The sequence below is a fragment of the Ambystoma mexicanum genome, chromosome 5q, assembly GCF_040938575.1.
Source record: "Ambystoma mexicanum isolate Mex_15411 chromosome 5q, UKY_AmexF1_1, whole genome shotgun sequence".
Lineage (NCBI taxonomy): Eukaryota > Metazoa > Chordata > Amphibia > Caudata > Ambystomatidae > Ambystoma > Ambystoma mexicanum.
Window position 1 is genome coordinate 791367534 of NC_090933.1, and position 18677 is coordinate 791386210.

Below are 18677 nucleotides of genomic sequence, written 5' to 3' on the forward strand. Positions count from 1 at the left end.
TTTTAGTTTTAAACAGAATGAAACCACTAACAAAACTAAGTACTAAACTACAAAAAATACTTCTCATTAAACGGAATATCAACAAAGATAACTTCACAAACATCTGTGGAGGTGAATGGAGTCACACCACGAGCACAGAACCATATTTCAATGAAGAAGCATACAAACAAAAGCAAATAAACCCAATTGCCATACATAGCAGTGAACAAGGGTACGAAAAACGTAATAATACCATTATGGAACAAGAAACGCTGCTCACACAACATTCCACTCAACCAATACATCCATTGCCAAAAATCTTTCAAATCTTTACGACAGTTCCTCAATCAGTATGTGAAAGGCAAATTCAAAATTAAACTACTATAAAATATGGACCCCTCACCATTAGCAAATACACAGAACTACAAGAACATTAATGAGCCTGCATTTCTGGACCTATTTGCAAAAGCACCTTCCACCATATCAAAATAATATCAACACACCATGCAACTGTAAGAAATCTGGTCCATAAACTGTACTATGCCAAAAGTCCTGCTGTAGCACTAGCCAACTTAAATAACAATATTCTACACGGTACAGCCAAAAAACTACTCGAAGAAATAGAGCATATCCAGAGGAAATATTTTGGAATTTAAAGCCACTTACAAAATGCAATAAATTTACAACAGACTAGCAACAAATGTACAGATGGCAACCTTCTATTACACACATACAAAAAAGAAATACTAAAGTTTAAAAGTACATCTGCTGAAGTACCCAACCATTTGTGTGTATGTTGCAGCAGGACCTTTTATAAAAATAGCACAAAAACTGTCGACATCACGTACAAAATAGAACACAATGAAGATTCCAAATGGCTCAAATTTTCTCTTTATTTTATAGCAGAAAACAAATACGAAATTACTGACCTCGTGATACTTTGCAGTTACTGCACTGCAAAACTTGACAACAACCAAACAACTTCAGGTGCTATCACAAATAACTTGGAATTATTCCCATTACCAAAACCCCTGCAACAACTCAATTTATATGAGAGCACCATAATTCAAACAGTGCACCCATTTCAAGCAATAATAAACATTCAAACAAAAACAGCAAAACTACCTCCCTTTGAATTAGTGAAAGACATTTGTGGCAAAGTAGTTTATTTGCAATTAGATCTCAAAGACAATGTACACACTCTGGGAGTGCAACCTCCAGTAGATCAATCTTTAATTATCTTAGTAAATGGCGTACCTACAAAAGACAAAAAATGTTGGCAACAACTTGTTGACATACATAACGGTAGACAAGCCCTGCAATATATAAAAGACAACAATGAATACTACGGACAAATTAATATTGAGGAAAACCTGAGGGAAACCACTGAAATAATTCAAGAGTCATCAGAAATTGGTCAATTTCAACTTCTAGATCCTGCTACAGAATCCAATATTTTAGACCATTATACAATTCACCTATTACACTCTAAAGACACCATAGATGATGCACTGGAAATGTACCAAATGGGACAAGCCAAAGGATCTCCAATCAGCATATGGGAAAAATATTTAGAAACTCTCTTTCCTACTGGCAAAGGAGGAAGGTACGATGATAGACCCACACAAATAACAGCATCAGAATACCACTCTTTACGAATATATTCTGAAGACCCCAGATTCTGACAAAACGTGGAATACATATTCCACCTTCTCGTGAACTAGCAACTCTATGCTACAGAGTTGCACACACATTGAAATCAGGTACACATTTTCAAAATATGTCAGCTACAGAGTTACTACATAAAATGCAAGACAAAGATCAGATTTTACAGTCAAGCATTACAAATCTTTTAGGAAACATACGTAATACAAAAGAATACGGGTTCCAACGTCACAGAGATGTACGCTGCATGATAAGAAACCTTGGCCCACCCACTTGGTTTGTGACATTAAGTTGTGCAGAATAGGCATGGGAAACAAAAACAAAACAAACATAGATATAAAAACACCAGGAGAACTCTGCTCTCTAGATCCTGTGAATGTATCAAGATATTACCATCATCGCTTCATTGCTATGCTACACTTCATTTGTAATAAAACCCTGTTCCTCCCCTCGGAGAAGTGTAACACCTCTTTGGAGAAAAGAATACCAAGCCAGAGGAGCACCAAACATCCACATGCTTTTGTGGATTAAAGATGCTCCTAAATTTGGTCAGGACAGTGATGCCACTGTTTTGCAGTTTATCCCAAAAAATTTCACTTATGAAATCCCTTCACAAACAACACATTGGGCCTCATTACGAGTTAGGTACAAAGGGATATCGGGCACCGGTAAGGAACCAGTGCCGGTAATCACTTTGCACCCTATTCTGAGGTCCGTTTGCGGGTCCCACTAACGTCATCTGGTTTTACCAGGTAGCCGTAGCGGGAGCCGCAAAGGGTCCAGGGAGCAAATAACGGTATGCAAATTGCGGTGCCGTTATTTACACCTTCACCATTCCTATTGAGGCCTATGGGGGCTCAAATGGGAATGGGGAATGGTATTTTCAATGGGGATTTACCGTTCCCGCAAAACTCCGACTAGACCGGTAAGTCCCCATTGAATGAGGGCGGACTTGGTACCATTATTGGAGACAGCCATGGCGCTAGTAGCGCCATGGCTACCTCCAATCTCGGAATGAGGCCCATAGTGACCTTCATTCACAAATTTTACAATTTCATAGAAACAAATGTGGGACATATTGTCGTTGCAAATATAAAAACAAAGCGAAATACTACACCAAATGCTGCTTTGGTTTCCCTAGACCGGTTTCAACAGGTCAAGTAAACAACTTCATGTCTTCAGTTAGACATAGGGCCTCATTACACGGATGGCGGAGAGCCATGGCGCTATTAGCGCCTTGGTTTATGCCGGTAAAATACCAGCACCGCCTTGGCGGAAAGGGGAATTACCGCCCTATTCCAAGGTTGGTGGGGCGGTAATTCCCCCTTCCACCATTGCCCTTCCCCATTCCCATTTTTGCCCCATAGGGCATAATGGGAATGGGGAAGGCGCTAATAACCGTGATTAGCACCCTGGTCCCTTTGCGGGTTGGTTTTTAACGCCTGCAAAAAGCAGGCGTTAAATCCCCCAACCCGCAAAGGGACCTCGTAGTAAGGCGGTAAGGATTTACCGGTACCGGTATTTTACCGGTACCGGTAAATCCTTACCGCCATCCGTGTAATGAGGCCCATAGTGTCAAAGGTAAATCACCTAAAAACACATATTACATAAAAAGAACAGAAGAATCAAAATACATCAATGATTATAACGCAATCATTTCCCTCCTATGTAATGCAAACATAGATGTGCAGTACATTGCAGACAATTCCACTGCAGTTGCATGATATGTCACAGCCTACTTAACCAAATTAGAGAAAACAAAGCTTCAGGACCTCTGGGATGACATATCATCTGGCAAAACACTGTCACAGACATTGTACATCTTAGGAATAAAAATGCCCTCTCATAGAGAATGTGGCTGCTATGAAGCTGCACAACATTTAACCGGTACTGCCTTGTATGGAAAATCTGACAATATAGTATGGCTAAGTCTTGGTCCTGCTAAATCTAGAAAAAGAGATCTCAAATCATATGAGGACATAGAAACAATAGCCAAAAATGATCCCAATAGCCAAGACATTTTAAAAAACAGACACGTACTACCCAAACAGGAGTACCACTTTGGAAACCATGTGTCTCTACCACTAGCCCAAAACTTCACATACAAAAATAATATTAAACCATATGAAATGAAAGGTAGACATAGAGTAGCAAATTGTGAAGGCAGCTTAGTGAAACTTACCAAACAAAGCTTAATTAATCATATCAAATTGTCATTAACAACTCCTCAACATAAAGAACTGCATTACATGTCCCTGCTACAACTTTTTAAACCATGGAGAAAAGAAGAAGAGTTACTGGATATGTATGACTCCTAGGAAGATGCTTTCAAAGCAAATGAAAGCACTATAACAGAAGTAAACTTTACACAGTACCAAACAATGTTGCACAATGAACAGCAACACGAAGAAGAAGTCCAGGCTCAACTAGATGTGGACACTCCTGACAGTAGTCAACCTTCTGTAACAGGAAGCCAAGAACCACTTGGACAGCCACTAATAGCAAATGAGGGAGAATTAGCCATGACAGAAGCAGAAAACACCATGTGTCAGTATGAGCAATCTACGGACCACTTTGCTGTACTGAAATCACAACTAAACACTGAGTAGCATTGCATTTTCCAAGAAGTACCAAACAAATTGAACATGGTGTGCAACATCAAAATAAAAACGGTACCTGCCAAGATTACAAACTTATACTGCTATACGTGAGTGGTCAAGCTGGTTCAGGCAACACATTCTTAATCAAAATCATCAGCAAGTTCCTCCAACAATTGGCAAACAACAAACGGTCAGCTGTTGTAACTGCCCCCACAGGTTCAGCTGCACACAACATAGGCGGTTTCACTTTACACCGATTACTACTCCTCCCAGTAGAGCACCAAACAAATTAGACTATTACAAACTTTCTACAGAAGCTGTAATGGAACTACACAGAGTTTTCAAACAACTGAAAATGCTGCTAATAGATGATCTGAGCATGGTATCCAACCTAATGTTGGCTTTGATTCACCACAGACTACAATAGTTCCTCAAAACAGACTATGAAGAGCTCTTTGGAGGAAAACACATTATTGTTTTTGGAAATCTTCTTCAATTAACACCAGTGAAATCTGAACCTATTTTTAAAACCTTAGGGCACAAACTAGGAAATATTAACCTTTGGCAACGTTTCCAATACAGAGAATTAACTGAAAATATGCGGCAGCTGCAGACCTGACATACGCCAACATTTGAAAAAGTGTTAGAGTTGGAATACTATCTCAAGAAGCACAATCTGTATTAAAAACTAGGCACATCCATGCACTCTATGGCCATAACTCATGTGCTACTGATGTCATGGAACAATTAGCACACAAAAATGTCAATTGTATGTCCTTGATGCCAACTCTTGCAAGCTGTTCAAAATTTAATGAAACCATGTCAAAAAAAGAAATGCCAACAATAGTTCGAATTGCCTCCACAGACAAACTGGACGCACATGGTAGGATACTACCCATGTGTCAAAAAGCCACAACAAGGCTAAACACCTTGGAAAACTCAATCTCTAACACAGCTGATTTGAAGAAAATATTAAAATTATCTTTAAACTGTAGAGTAATGCTCAAACGTAACCTTGACATGGAGCAAAGACTAGTTAATGGAGCACTGGGTACAGTTGTTGGCTTTCAAACATACCCATGTGACAATAGCATTCAGTTTGTCAATATTCTCTTTGACAAACTATCTGAAGTTAAAAGGATAGGATGCTCAACAGCCCGCTTCATTCTTTTCAAAGACATGTATCTAGGCAGAGAACAATTTTCTCTAACTCTAGTATACGCAGTCACCATTCACAAATCACAAGGTCTTCCCTTAAATAAAGCATTGATAGATATTGGTAGCACATTCTTTAAAGAAGGCATGAGCTATGTAGCATTATCATGCTTACGTACACTTGACAGACTATTTCTAATCAACTTTGATGCAAGTAAAGTAATTTCTGATATTTCTTGCATTCTAGAATACAATAGACTGCATTCACTCTACACGCCTCATCTAAAAACCTATCCTGTTCCGCAAAAAGCAAAATGTTGTAAAAGAAAACTACTTCAGACTCAATCTATGCAGCATCTCACAGCAATTCCTCCAAGGAAAGTAAAAGAAGATAATGCTTCATCAAGGACCACAACCAAAGAAGAATCTACTGCTCAAAGTAACTCAATTACCTCTTCAAAGAAGCAATGCACACTCCCAACAAAAGATTTGGACACAGAACTCGAAGGTCCATTCAAATTTTCAAATATAACTGGTGTAAATTGCTATGCAAATGTAGCAATAAATATTTTATTCCAATTGCCACCAATTATTAACAACATTTACTTACACGGTACAGACCAATTGTGTTTGCAAATGTTAGTGCTTCATAGAAATGCAACCAACAATCCTGACAACAGTTACAATGTTTCTGGAATAAGGCAGAAATTGGACTACTGTGCTGGAATGGTCAAATTCACTATAAACTCACAAAAAGATCCGCAAGAATTTCTGATGTACTTGCTACAAGTACTAGCAAACAAAAACATACCTATAAATTAATACATACATGTGGAAACATACATGCACTCTTTTCCGGCATGTAGTACAAGAAGAAGTTCCTAGTGAAAGCTTTGTGTATGTATCCATACCTAACTGTGAATCCATTCCATTCCAGCAACTTGTACAAAATGCAAACAATGGCAGATTATGCACTAATCGTTCCACCTTACAAATACAAACACATAGTAAATACATTATAGTAATGCTTTTACATTATAATGCAGATGGTGTCAAAAACAACTGCAAGCTGACTGGATTCACACATGGCCAAGTATCACTTGCTAAGAAATCCTTCACAACAATAGGTACAATCTACCACGCAGGAGCTACAACCAATGCAGGTCACTAGACTGCACATATAAAAAAGAATTGTGGATGGTTCGAATGTAATGATACTACCATTTCTCTAAAACAGAGATGACCAGAAAATCTTGTAAAAGCTTACTTAATATTCTTAAAACCAAAATGTAATAACTAATCTGTGTATGAACATAAACAAAACTTGAACTTCAAAAACTATAACCAGTTAAAACATGCCAACAGGTATCTAACTGCCCAACAATTCTGCAACAAACAGATAAATGAATACCACTAAAATGAAACAAGAATTAAACAGTTAGAATACGCCAACAGGTATCTAAATTCCTAATAAAACTGCAACAAGCCAACAGATTGAAGACTACCACTAAAATGCAAAAAGAAATAAAGAAATAGAATACACCAACTGTTATCTAATTGCAACAGTACTACCACCACTTCCAAATCAAAAACCATACACATACATCAATGAAAGAAATATATTTTACCACAACGTAGAAAGTTTTTTCCCACAGACCCAATAATTTAATGAACAAACACAGGAACGGAACAAATTGCACAGTACACTGGTTTGAACTATAGTACTTCTAAAGTACTAACTATGAGGGTCGACAAAATATAGAAATGTCTACTATGCAATGCAATACTCATTATAAACTACCTGCACTAACGTGATTTTTTCTTTTATCACAGTGATTGATAAAGAATGTCTGCTCCGACTACCCATGTCATGAAAAAACTACATACAACCACAAAAAGTCAAACAGTAATAACGATTGGACTCACACACACTACAGCATAACACACCCATTCAAGCAAACACCTGACCATTAACCACAATCCAAAATGTTTGCTTCCATGGGTATCTTATGCTGCAGTGCTTGTTGCCAAACACTACAATCTTGACTGAATGGCCTGGCCAAAACTCTTCATACAGCCTCAACAAAGGAAACAGTAAGTATATAATAATTAAACTCACAAACACCGCAACATAACACACCCATGCAAACAAACACCTCACCAATAAATACATCCCAAAATGCCTAGAGTCTTCAATACCAACAATCTGAACACAATCCAACAAACAAACAAACACACATCATCTCACTATCCTATAAACACTATTACAATACTACCAATCAGTACTCACATTTTTGAAAACATATCCCCTAAGCAGCCCACATTCCACAATCAGTGGTTGACCTTCGGCCATGCGCCCAAGACTCTAGGCCCTGATCACAACCACCGCAGCATAACACACCCATAAAAACAAACACCTACCAAATGCCACAACCCAAAAACATAATACATCCACCGCAAAACTATGCAATTCAATTAACATTCTAAAAAATAATTACAAACTCTTCAATATATACCCTCTTCACCCAATGCTCTTCTAACGACCCAAAACCAACATCATACTAAACTAAAATAACCTTTAGTGCGCCCAGTGCTTAATATGTTTGCAGACAACTGTGTTGACCGCGGCCATCGCAAACACATCACGGCCTTCACCCACCTAAATAAATACAGCATTTGACCCATCTCTTACTCCCCCACCCTCTCCAAGCACTCATACACACCAACACACTCCCCAAAATTGGATTTATGCTCACTTCCAGCACATGTCCGTGCGTCCAATATGGCGGCCGCATCGAAACAATTTGACACACCTCACGCCTCATCCCAGCCAATCAGAGAACACGTCACATGCCTGCGGACATGACGAAAGCCTATTATCCAATCAGTGACCTGCCCGCGGAGTGAACAGGGAAGTGTGTCCGCGGGGCGGACATAGATATCACTAATTGTTTTTCCTTATATTTTGGTCGTTTAAAAAAAACTACTGGATGGATTTACACCAAATTAACAAAAAAATGCTTTGCTGCAAATTTGGTGAAAATCCATCCAGCAGTTTGGGCTGTAGGCACGACAGAAATGTTATCCCATTATGTCTATAACTTTGCCCCCCTCGGACCAAACCTCACCAAAATTTGCAAAAAAATCAGAGTTGGCCATATACTTTTTTGAAGAGTTTGGTGAGGATTCGTCCAGGGGGAGCAAATTTATAGCTGCCCAAAAAGTGCCCTTCCTATGGGTTTAGCAACTTAACCATAACTACATGGCTGCTACTGCAGGCCATGCAATATTCACCTTAGTTGTAGCACTCACTGCTGTGTAGGTTACAAGTACAGTGCAATGCCTGGGTTCTCCCAAATATTTTTGAAAAAGTGCAACTATGAATTCACTGTTTCTGAGGCTGAGGGCAAGATGTTTCCTGCTTTTGTCCAATATCACTCCAGGAGGCTGACTGCCAAAGCCTCTCCAGAACTACTTGAAGAGAGAGGATATTATTTCCTGAAATCAGACAGGCTACGTGCATATATTGGGACTATTGTACAATGGTTACTTGGAAATTTGATTACTGACATATATTTGGGCTGTAAAGGGGTTTGCCTTTATGTTTCCTGCATTGATCTGATGCATGCCTTTAACTTGGTGAGTTAAGATACCTGCAGAGTTAACCTTTGGACTTGGGTTTTATACAGTATTAACACCCAGGGTGGGAGAAGCAAACAATCAAGTTATTCGAATCGCTGGCTAAATCCTGCGATCTCAGCCTGCTTTCCGAGCAGCCAGATGACTTCTTCCTCCACATCATCATCCTCTCTCCACTCCACCCTTCGGTCACAGTTTCCTCCCCTCCCCTCCTCACTAACCTACCCCACTCACCTTATTCTTTCAGTGGTGGCCGCACAAGCCTCAATCATGGCCCTCCGTGGAAATGGAAGAAGTGTTCGGCATGGAGCTCCACCTTCCATCACCAAGGTGGCCATCTTAAGTCACTATTTTCTTTTGAATTAACGTGAAACTGCAAGGCGTCCCGTTCATTCAAAGAAAATAAATTGCTCTCTGCACCCAGGGTTCCCGATTTGCAAACCTGGGGTGCTAATGGCAAAAACACTAGATCTGGCGTGCCGGATGGTAACAGCACTGGGGCCCATTGTTAAGACCCTTGCTCTGCTGAGGCCTATAACTTGGGCCCCCGGTCATTACAACCAGATCCGGTGAGCTGGATCGGGTGTTAATGCCATATTATTGACTCAGACTGTAGATTTAAAAAATACAGTTTGTTATGATATGTTGGTCTGTCCGATTGGCCAATTTCCAGTCTGAAGGTTAGTACCGAAGCACTGTTTTCCTGCCTTGCTTCTTTGTATTAATTGGTTTGTAGGTGAACAATGCCCCAGAACCAAAAAATCTGGTAAAATATTGTGAGGTTTATGTCCGTGGCTTAATTGATCATTAAAATGTGCAAAAGCAGCAAAGCAAGAACTGAAACAGAAATGGTGTCATATATACAACTTTCAGACAACGAAGTAGATAAGGCATGTTGCAAGAAAAACAAAACACTAGCATGTACTCAGAACAACTGTTATTATTCTGACATAATTGATCAGGCCTCTGTGTCACAAAATGGTGGCAGTACCTGACTGATTTGCATATGGTTGGACTCCTTTTGCAATGGCGCAGACAGGCTAAAACACCGTGGTGTGGAAGGTTGCCTGGAGCAGCGTCAGTGGTTCATATTTATTCAAAACCTTCCACCCATCATTTTTTTGGTTTATAGTTTATCTCCCTATGTGATAGAGGGTATGCTTAGACTTGGATCCCTTGCTCACTGCACCATAGGGAACCAAGCTGCACCTCATTGATGAGACCGTTCAAGGCCGGAACATGTCTAGGGTTGCTTGTGTTTCCACAAGGGGATCTGGTTTAGCAGTTCAGGCTGGGCTGCTCCCATTGGTGGCAGTGCCTGACTATTTGCATATGGCTGGACCCCTTTTGCAATGGCACAGATGGGCTATAAAACAGTGGTGTGGAAAGTTGCCCAGAGCAGTGCCAGAAGTTCAGATTTATTCAAAACCTTCCACCCATCACGTTGTTGGTTATAGTTTGTCTCTCTATGTGAGAGAGGGTATGCCCTGATGTGAGTCCCTTGCTCGCTGCACCATAGGGAACCAAGTGGCACCTCACTGTTGAGGCCCAACAAGGCTGACACATGTCTGGGATTGCTTGTGTTTCTGTGCAGAGGGGATCTGGCCCATCAGTTTGGGCTGGACTGCTGCCATTGGTGGCAGTACCTGACTGATATGCATATGTCGGAAACCCTTTTGCAATGGCACAGACGGGATAAAAAATAGTGGTGTGTAAAGTTGCCCATAGCAGTATCAGTGGTTTAGATGTTTTCAAAACCTTCCACTCATCACTTTTCTGGTTATAGTTTGTCTCACAAAATGAGCCATTCTGCATACCGGATGAGTACTACTTCCTAGCATCTATAAGAAATTACCCTTTCCAATGCCACCAAATATGTGACCAGATTACTATGACATTCTTCTTTATTCTGAAGTAAGTAATTTTATTTGTTCCATATATTTCATTAAAAAAAAAATACAACATTGACCACCATCTACATGATAAGCATACAACAAAAGTACATTCTGCGTGCAACAGTTGCATAGACAATGGGCCTCATTACACGGTATGCGGTAACCATGGCACTATTAGCGCTATGGTTGCCGCAGTATTTTACCGTGTCCGCCTTGGTGGATGGCAGAATTACCGCCCTACTCCAAGGTGAGCGGGGGTGGTAATTCCCCATTCACCAAGGCACTTCCCCATTCCTATTTTTGCCCTCATAGGGTTCAATGGGAATGGGGAAGGAGCTAATTACGGTACCGCAAATTGCAGTACCGTAATTAGGCCCAAGGTCCCTTTGCGGGCCCGTTCCTTAACGCTGCTAAAACCAGCCGTTGAGGTCGGGTCTGGCAAAGGGACCTCGTAGTAAGGCGGTAAGGGTTTACCGGTACCGGTGCCCTTACCGGTACCGGTAAACCCTTACCGCATTCCGTGTAATGAAGCCCAACGCATAGCATTGCATAGCATTCTTATCCACAATAGAGAAGATTGATGAAGAAATCACTTCTGATCTCCCAAGATCTGGACTTGTATCCTTTTCCTGACAAGTTCCACTTATGCAGGAACTAGCCCACCTGAAGCCACTGTTTTCTCACTTTTACATTTTCCAGAGCTGATACACCTGATGTCTACCTGTAAGATGTAATGGGCCCAACTAGAGACGTGCACCCAAAAAGGTTATTTAAGAACTTTGCTGTGGGAAAAAGTGGTGGTAACGGAATTACAGGCTCTTTCCCATTCTGCCATACTACCCGTTTGGCACTGGAGTGGGGGATTTACCTCCAGTATCGTGCTGGAGGCAAATCCTTTCACTTTCCGCCCAAAAATTGGTAAAATTGGTGGAATTACCATGGTACTAATTCTGCTGGTGGTAATTCCACCAAAATACCCAATGGATACACTGCCACCACCACTTGTAATCCGGCGGTAAATCCAGCTGACCAAGTTTCAGTAAAAATAATTCCATTGGGCAGTATTCTGGCAGATTTACCACTTGAATACTGCCCAAATCGTAATGAGGCAAAACACAGACCTTGCAGTAGCTATAAATATCATCATTAATAGCTCCCTTGAGCCAGATTCAGTTCCTTATCAGCTGACCCTTCGTTTGAAGAACCACACCTTTGACCCAACGAACATGCCAAATTACCATTTTGTTTCTGACTTACCCTCCTCAGCTAGGCTTCTTAAGAAGGCAGTAGTACAACACAATTCATTATATGGTGAGGTAAACGCTCTCTGAGACAGATTTGAAGTTGGTTTCAGATCGTTAGGGACACTAAGTGAATCTTACTAGGCAGCCTCTGAATTCTCGTGTTTATGGATGGTGTAGCAGCCCTGAAACTATTAGATCGTGCAACTTTACTCAGCACTGTCAACTGCAACATGCTTTTTGACAAAGTACGGGTCATAGATATCAATAGTCAAGATTTAAGGTAGCTCAACTCTTTTATTTCAAATAGGAAACACTTTGGCCTATTTGCACCCTTTGCCTATGATTTACAAACTTAACCTGCCATTCTACACTGACGTCTACACTATCCCCTTCTTGTTAAACATACACCTTCACCAACTGATGCATCTGGTTTGCACTTATGGTTCCTCTTTTCATAATTATGAACATGATAGCTGGTTATTGCATTGAGATGTTTATTCTCCCAATCCTAGAAGAACTTTATTTCAGAATGTCTTCCTGCTATAAACACTGGCTGATTAAAACCTTATAAAGCTTTACCCCCTGAAAAAGCTATCGGTACTTGTCAATTCTTCCACCACATGTATCTTAGGCCCTCTTAGGTCCTTGCCTTGCTTCATCTCTTTTGGTAAAGAAAAATGACTGTGTCCTGTAGATTGAAATGTCCATTAAACCAGTTATCACTCATGTCACAAAAAAGGGGCGTTCCATCTTAGATCTTCAAAGCACATATTTATTTAGCTTGATGTGTATCATCAATCACAGGCTGCCATAACCTTGTGACATGCATTTTGAATTATGTTAATAGCACTTACTTGGGCCTCCCAGCTAAACTTTTAAAGAGACTGCAAAATGTGGGCACTAGGACTTTGACTTGAACATCTTTACAGAAACACATAATACCAATAGTACAGAAACTGAGTTGGCTTCCAGTGAAGGAAGGTGAAATGCTAAAATCCCTTTGTATAGTCCATGGATAACTTCTTGGCTCTGGACCTACCTACCCAATCAGCAAGTTCTACTATGTATGGGTGGTTGTCTTTTCTCTGTCGAGAAAGTTACTCTCTTGGACTCCCTTCCAGATGACTTGTGACTCAGAGTCATTTTGAATTTTGCCACATTTAGATGAAACTGAAAAACTGCAATTTTATACAGTAATTAGCTTGCATATATTTACTATCTGATGCCTGGCTCCACCTTGGCACTGATAATCTCTCAAACCTGAAATAACCTGACAAGTGCAAGAGTCATTGGCCCTCATTACAAGTTTGGCAGTATTTTGATGGTAAATCTACCGAAACACCACCCAATTGAGTTACTGTTACCACAGATTTGTCCGTGGTAAATCCATATGTTTTGAGTCCTTAAGAGTTCATGGGGATTTCTGGGGGATTTACTGCTGGTAGAATTACCACATGGTAAATCCACTGATTTCTGGAGGTAAAGTCATAGATTTACCTACAGCAAAATTCGGCAGATTGACCGTGCAGTAATTCTGCCAGCTGTAATTCTGCTAAAAATTATAATTTGGCAGCTTGGGTAAAGTGGCGTTAACGGAATTACTGCCACTTTTTTCCTAGACTGTCAAACTTGTAGTGAGGCCCATTGTACCAATAGTAAGTTAAGCCTGTATTTATAGTGCAATTCCAATCTTGCTATCTTCTATGCATGAGTACTTATTTAGTGATTTAGTGATCTGCTAGACGCCAGATTGACCGGTGATTTAATTGATGTAATTTTTTTCCCAGCCTTAAGGATTACATATTCTTAATTTTTTCTGGATTTGAGCATGTGTTCATGTTGCGATTGCACCCAACCTTGTTGCTTTATTGTTCCCATTGTAAAGACTTACCTCACTCTCCTCGTACGAGCCTGTGGCTCATTGAACTTGTATTTCTTTGTGTCCACAGTTCCCTGCTTCACCAGCTCTCTTCACCACGTCGGCGTTGCGTTCGCTCTGGCTTGCTTGAAGAGGCAGGTTGTCGCTGGTTTGCACCCGGGTTGAATTGCAGGTCGCAAGACATCTTTATTCAACGGTTCTATTCAGGTATTTCCTCCTCGTTTCTGTGATTCGCTCTATTATGTGTTCAATACCTCATATTATTGATGATTCTCCGGGGGCTGCTACGCCACATCATTCTACATGACTCAACATCCTACAAACAGAAGCAGGCTGATATAAATCCCCTCGTCCTTTAGGGAGTCGTGAAATATTACCAGTACCATTATGCCAACTGGAGTATGGGTTATTATTTCACTCCCATGAAAAATTAGTGCTTAAGGGAGCCCCCTCTTGAGCTCTTGGTGGTGGTGCAGATGAATTTAACCCCTTCTGATTTACCTGGAGACACACCTAATAGGGTTTCACCTGGCTCCCTGCAAATAATTGCTGATAATGAAGAAATAAATGAACCTTGTCTTCATGCCTTGGTAGACCAACAAGCCTCCAATTTGTCCACACCACCTTGGCTTCCAATGCTTTATCACCACATATCTTCTCAGGATTCTGCCTTGAGCTTTTCCCATATCAATACGTGCACCCGCATGCGACATGGCGTCAACATCCATTATTTGATCACTGAGACTAATCCTGATGTCCTGGCTATTACTGAGTCCTGGTTGAGTGATGCTACTCCCCCCTCTGCCATTCTCGCCATTCCACCCAACTTTTCTATTCTTAATGCTGATCGTTCAGATTGCATAGGTGGAGGGGTGGCAATAATATTTAACACATGTCTAGATATTCATGCCAGTGTCCAAAAATCCCAGTGATTGTCTTAGGAGATCTCAATGTGTGGGCCTACGACCCTCTAGATAACCAAGCAGCGTTCCTTCTTTTTTGCAGTTAATGCTATTGTTTTCTCACAAGGGGCTATTAGCCCCACTCACAAAGAGGGGCATATACTTGACTGGGTGTTACATAAAATGTCAATTAAAAACATTTTGGTAAACCCATCTCCTTGGTCCAATCACTCATTAGTGAAAATCTCCCTTCTTCATCCTGTCTCTCCTTTAACATGGCCCCTCGAACCTAAACAATTTTAAATAACCAGAAATGACAAAAATCTCACACCCCAAAAGTTACCAGCCAAACTCTTACTTAGGCTACCTGATGTTGAATCTTTACATAGCTCTGACAGTCTTGCATGCCATCTTATCCCATCCATTAATGATGCAATTGAGGCCATTGGACCAAGAAAACGGTGACTAGTAAAACGTGATTCGACTAAGAACTCCTGGTTCAATAAAACGATTTTGGCGCTTCTGTGCCTGAAAAGAAACACAGAAAGCGACTGGCGGGAATATTCTCCCCCCTCCTCCCTCTCTTTCAATAAACAAGTAGTATAAAACCTCAAGGTAGCCATTATTGATGCTAAATCCTCTAGCTTTAATAACAGGATTGTATCAGCCAAATCTAACACCCGGGAGAACTAAAAATACTCTAAGAGTTTGAGGCAAATAAACCCATACTTAATAAAGACTCAGCTTGGTGCCAAACAATTCATGATAAGTTTAGCCTCAAAATTGCTGGCCATTGTTGAAGATTTTGGATCATGCTGCTTATATCCAGCTTCAGGAGTTAATCGTAGACAACAATACCCTTAATCCACACCATTCAGGCTTCAGAGCCAAGCATGGTAATGAGACTGCCATGCTGGATCTGAAGTCCAACCTCAGCAACATTGTGGGCGGAGGCCATCCAGCCCTTCTTATGCTCTTACACCTCTCTGCGGCCTTTGACCTGGTCGATTATTCACTGCTTGGGGCAAGATTAGCAGAACATGCACATTGCTCCAGTTCCGCAACACTCTGGATATCATCTTTCCTTGGTCACAGGAATGCCAGGGTAGCAAATGGCAATTCCAGTTCCACCTCGGCAAGAGTTAATTGTGGAGTCTGCCAGGGATCTTATGTTTCCCTTACATTATTCAACATTCACATCATGCCCTTCCTTGCTCCCCTTGATGGCCTGAGTGTCCAGAACACTTACTATGCAGATGACACCCAGGTCATACTTTAATTGTTTAGTTGTTATAATCAGGACTCTTATTCCATCAACCAAATCTATGAGTCCATTAAAGAATGAATGACAATACATTCCCTGGCTCTAAACACTGAAGAAAACAAGCTTTTGATTCTTGCTTCCAGACAAAGGCTTAAAAAACTTGGCCCAGAATATGAAAGCTTCTTGGTTGCTGGCAGTAACATCAGAGTAGCTAAGAGTGTTAAAACCCTGGCCGTCATTCTGGATGCAGAGCTTAGCATGTCACCTCAGGTTGCTCAAATTCGAGCATCAGGTGGTTACATCCTTTACCTTCTCAATTACATCCACCCTTTTCTCTAAGTGAGCAATATATCACTGCTGGCTACCACATTAGTCAACTCATGTCTCGACTATTGCAATAGTCTACTGCTCGGTACCTCTGGAAAAAATATTCAGGTGCTTCAAGTCACTCAAAATGGAATCGTTCAGGCAGTGCATGGCTTGTCCAAGAGAGACCATGTTACTGAGGCTAGGAGGGAATTGCACTGGCTACCCATTAAACATCGGGTCACCTATAAACTATTATCCCTCACTTTCAAGTGCCAAAATCAAGAGGCTCCCCAATATTTACCAAATTGCCTCACCTCTCCCTCCTTGAGACGCAACCTATGATCCTATGATCCACATAAATTGCTGCAACCGAGGTTCAAGCTGACGAGCTTTAGCAGAACTAGTTTTGATGTCCAATTCCCCTTAGCTTGGAATACGCTCCCTCTGCACTTAAGAGTAGCCATTTCCCTCAAGGACTTCAAGAAACGGATTATGCCCCCCTTGTTTAACCAGAACCCTCACTAAATTTAAATATCCCACTGCTCACTTCCTTTGACTGCTATCTCTTTGTGTCGTTCAATCCTGTCTTGCATTTTTTTGTGCGTCTTGAGGTCCATGGGCGAGTGGGGGGTGTGTTACAAAAATGTAAATAAATAAATAAGAAAGAATTACAGCACTGTTGCTTTCAGAATCATGGTTCTGTTGGCAAGAACAAAAGGGGAGATTGAGGTTTTACTGCTTAGTCTGGAACAATTCTGAATATAGCTTGACTTCCAGATTGATGTTGCAAAGTCTACGGTTATGGTCTTGGGCAAGTGTCCAAAACTTGGCATAAGGTTCCAGATTTAAGATGCATGACACGGATGGAAGAAAGAAAGGAAGAAAGCAAGAAGTGGAAGCAGCTGGTTGAGCGCATTCAGTCAAAGCATTCCATGCACATGCTCAAGTACAGGTGCACACCTGGAACAGTGCAGCTTTCTCTTGAACGGTGCTGAGATTTCGCTCCCCACTCCATCCATAGCAAATTTTTACCCTACCCCAGCTCACAAGATCCTGACTCTCCATTCTGATTGCCATCGGGGCACTTTTAGTACTTGGAGCCTGAATTGGGCTCTGCTTATATGCTCTACTGGAGGCTCTTAAAGAAGCTGGAAGACTCCTCGTAAATAATAGCTTCCCTACCCACCCCAAAGAATCTTGTAGTGAGTGCAAAATAGCAACAATATACCAATGCACTAAAGCAGCTCCAGGCCCCCCTGCTTCAGAAGATGACTGTGTTGATTGCATGCTAACAATATACAAGGCCATACACGTCCTGTGTTGTTGAATGGGCAAGTGAGTTATCGGAGCACTTGCACAATATAATTCCACCCCTTCCTGCCGACCTACTTTGATCCTACCTGTGTCTTTTTTGTTCCACAGTCTTTGTCTGCTGGCTTGCCTACTTTTTGGGTCTTTGTGTTGTGACATACCCCATTATCATTGGTGTTTTAGTTGGGATGTGACTGGAGCAGAACTGATTTAGCACCCTAGCTGGCACTGTGCACCTCTCACTCCATATACATACATTGTCATGTATGTAGTGAGGATGTTCTGTGCTGCAATCAATTGCTTTCTTAAATCCTGCTTTTTGGAATCCCTATGAGCCGTCTCCTTAAGGAAATTGCCTGTTTTTGGTTGGAGGACATGATCTTGTTATGTTTGTAGGTGTGGTCTAACAGTAGCAGGGATTCTGCGGTTGTGGCCCTCAGATTAATCTCATTGTTTGCCCGATCTGCCAGTGTTTTGCCTGCCTGCATGTCACATCCGGTCTCTCTCTCTCTTTCCCTCTCCCTCTTTATCTCTCTTTAAGTTAGAGTTATTGTCCTCAGTGCGTAATAAGGATCTGAACAATGGCCAATGAGTGGAGGGGACAGTCTTGCTACGTTCCTATAGCTAAGGTTTATCAAGGCATAAATGTTTGGGACAGATAATGCACAGCCTCTGATATGAAGACAGCAGGTTCTCATTTCACCTTTGTTAGTATACGGCTGGCAGGCTCAGAGCCATATAATAATATAGTAATACCTTTGTTGTGACTAGGTTTAATGAACTGCATATTCTTTTCTAAGAACTGCTTTTGTGTTTTTGGTGTGCAGAGTATTTT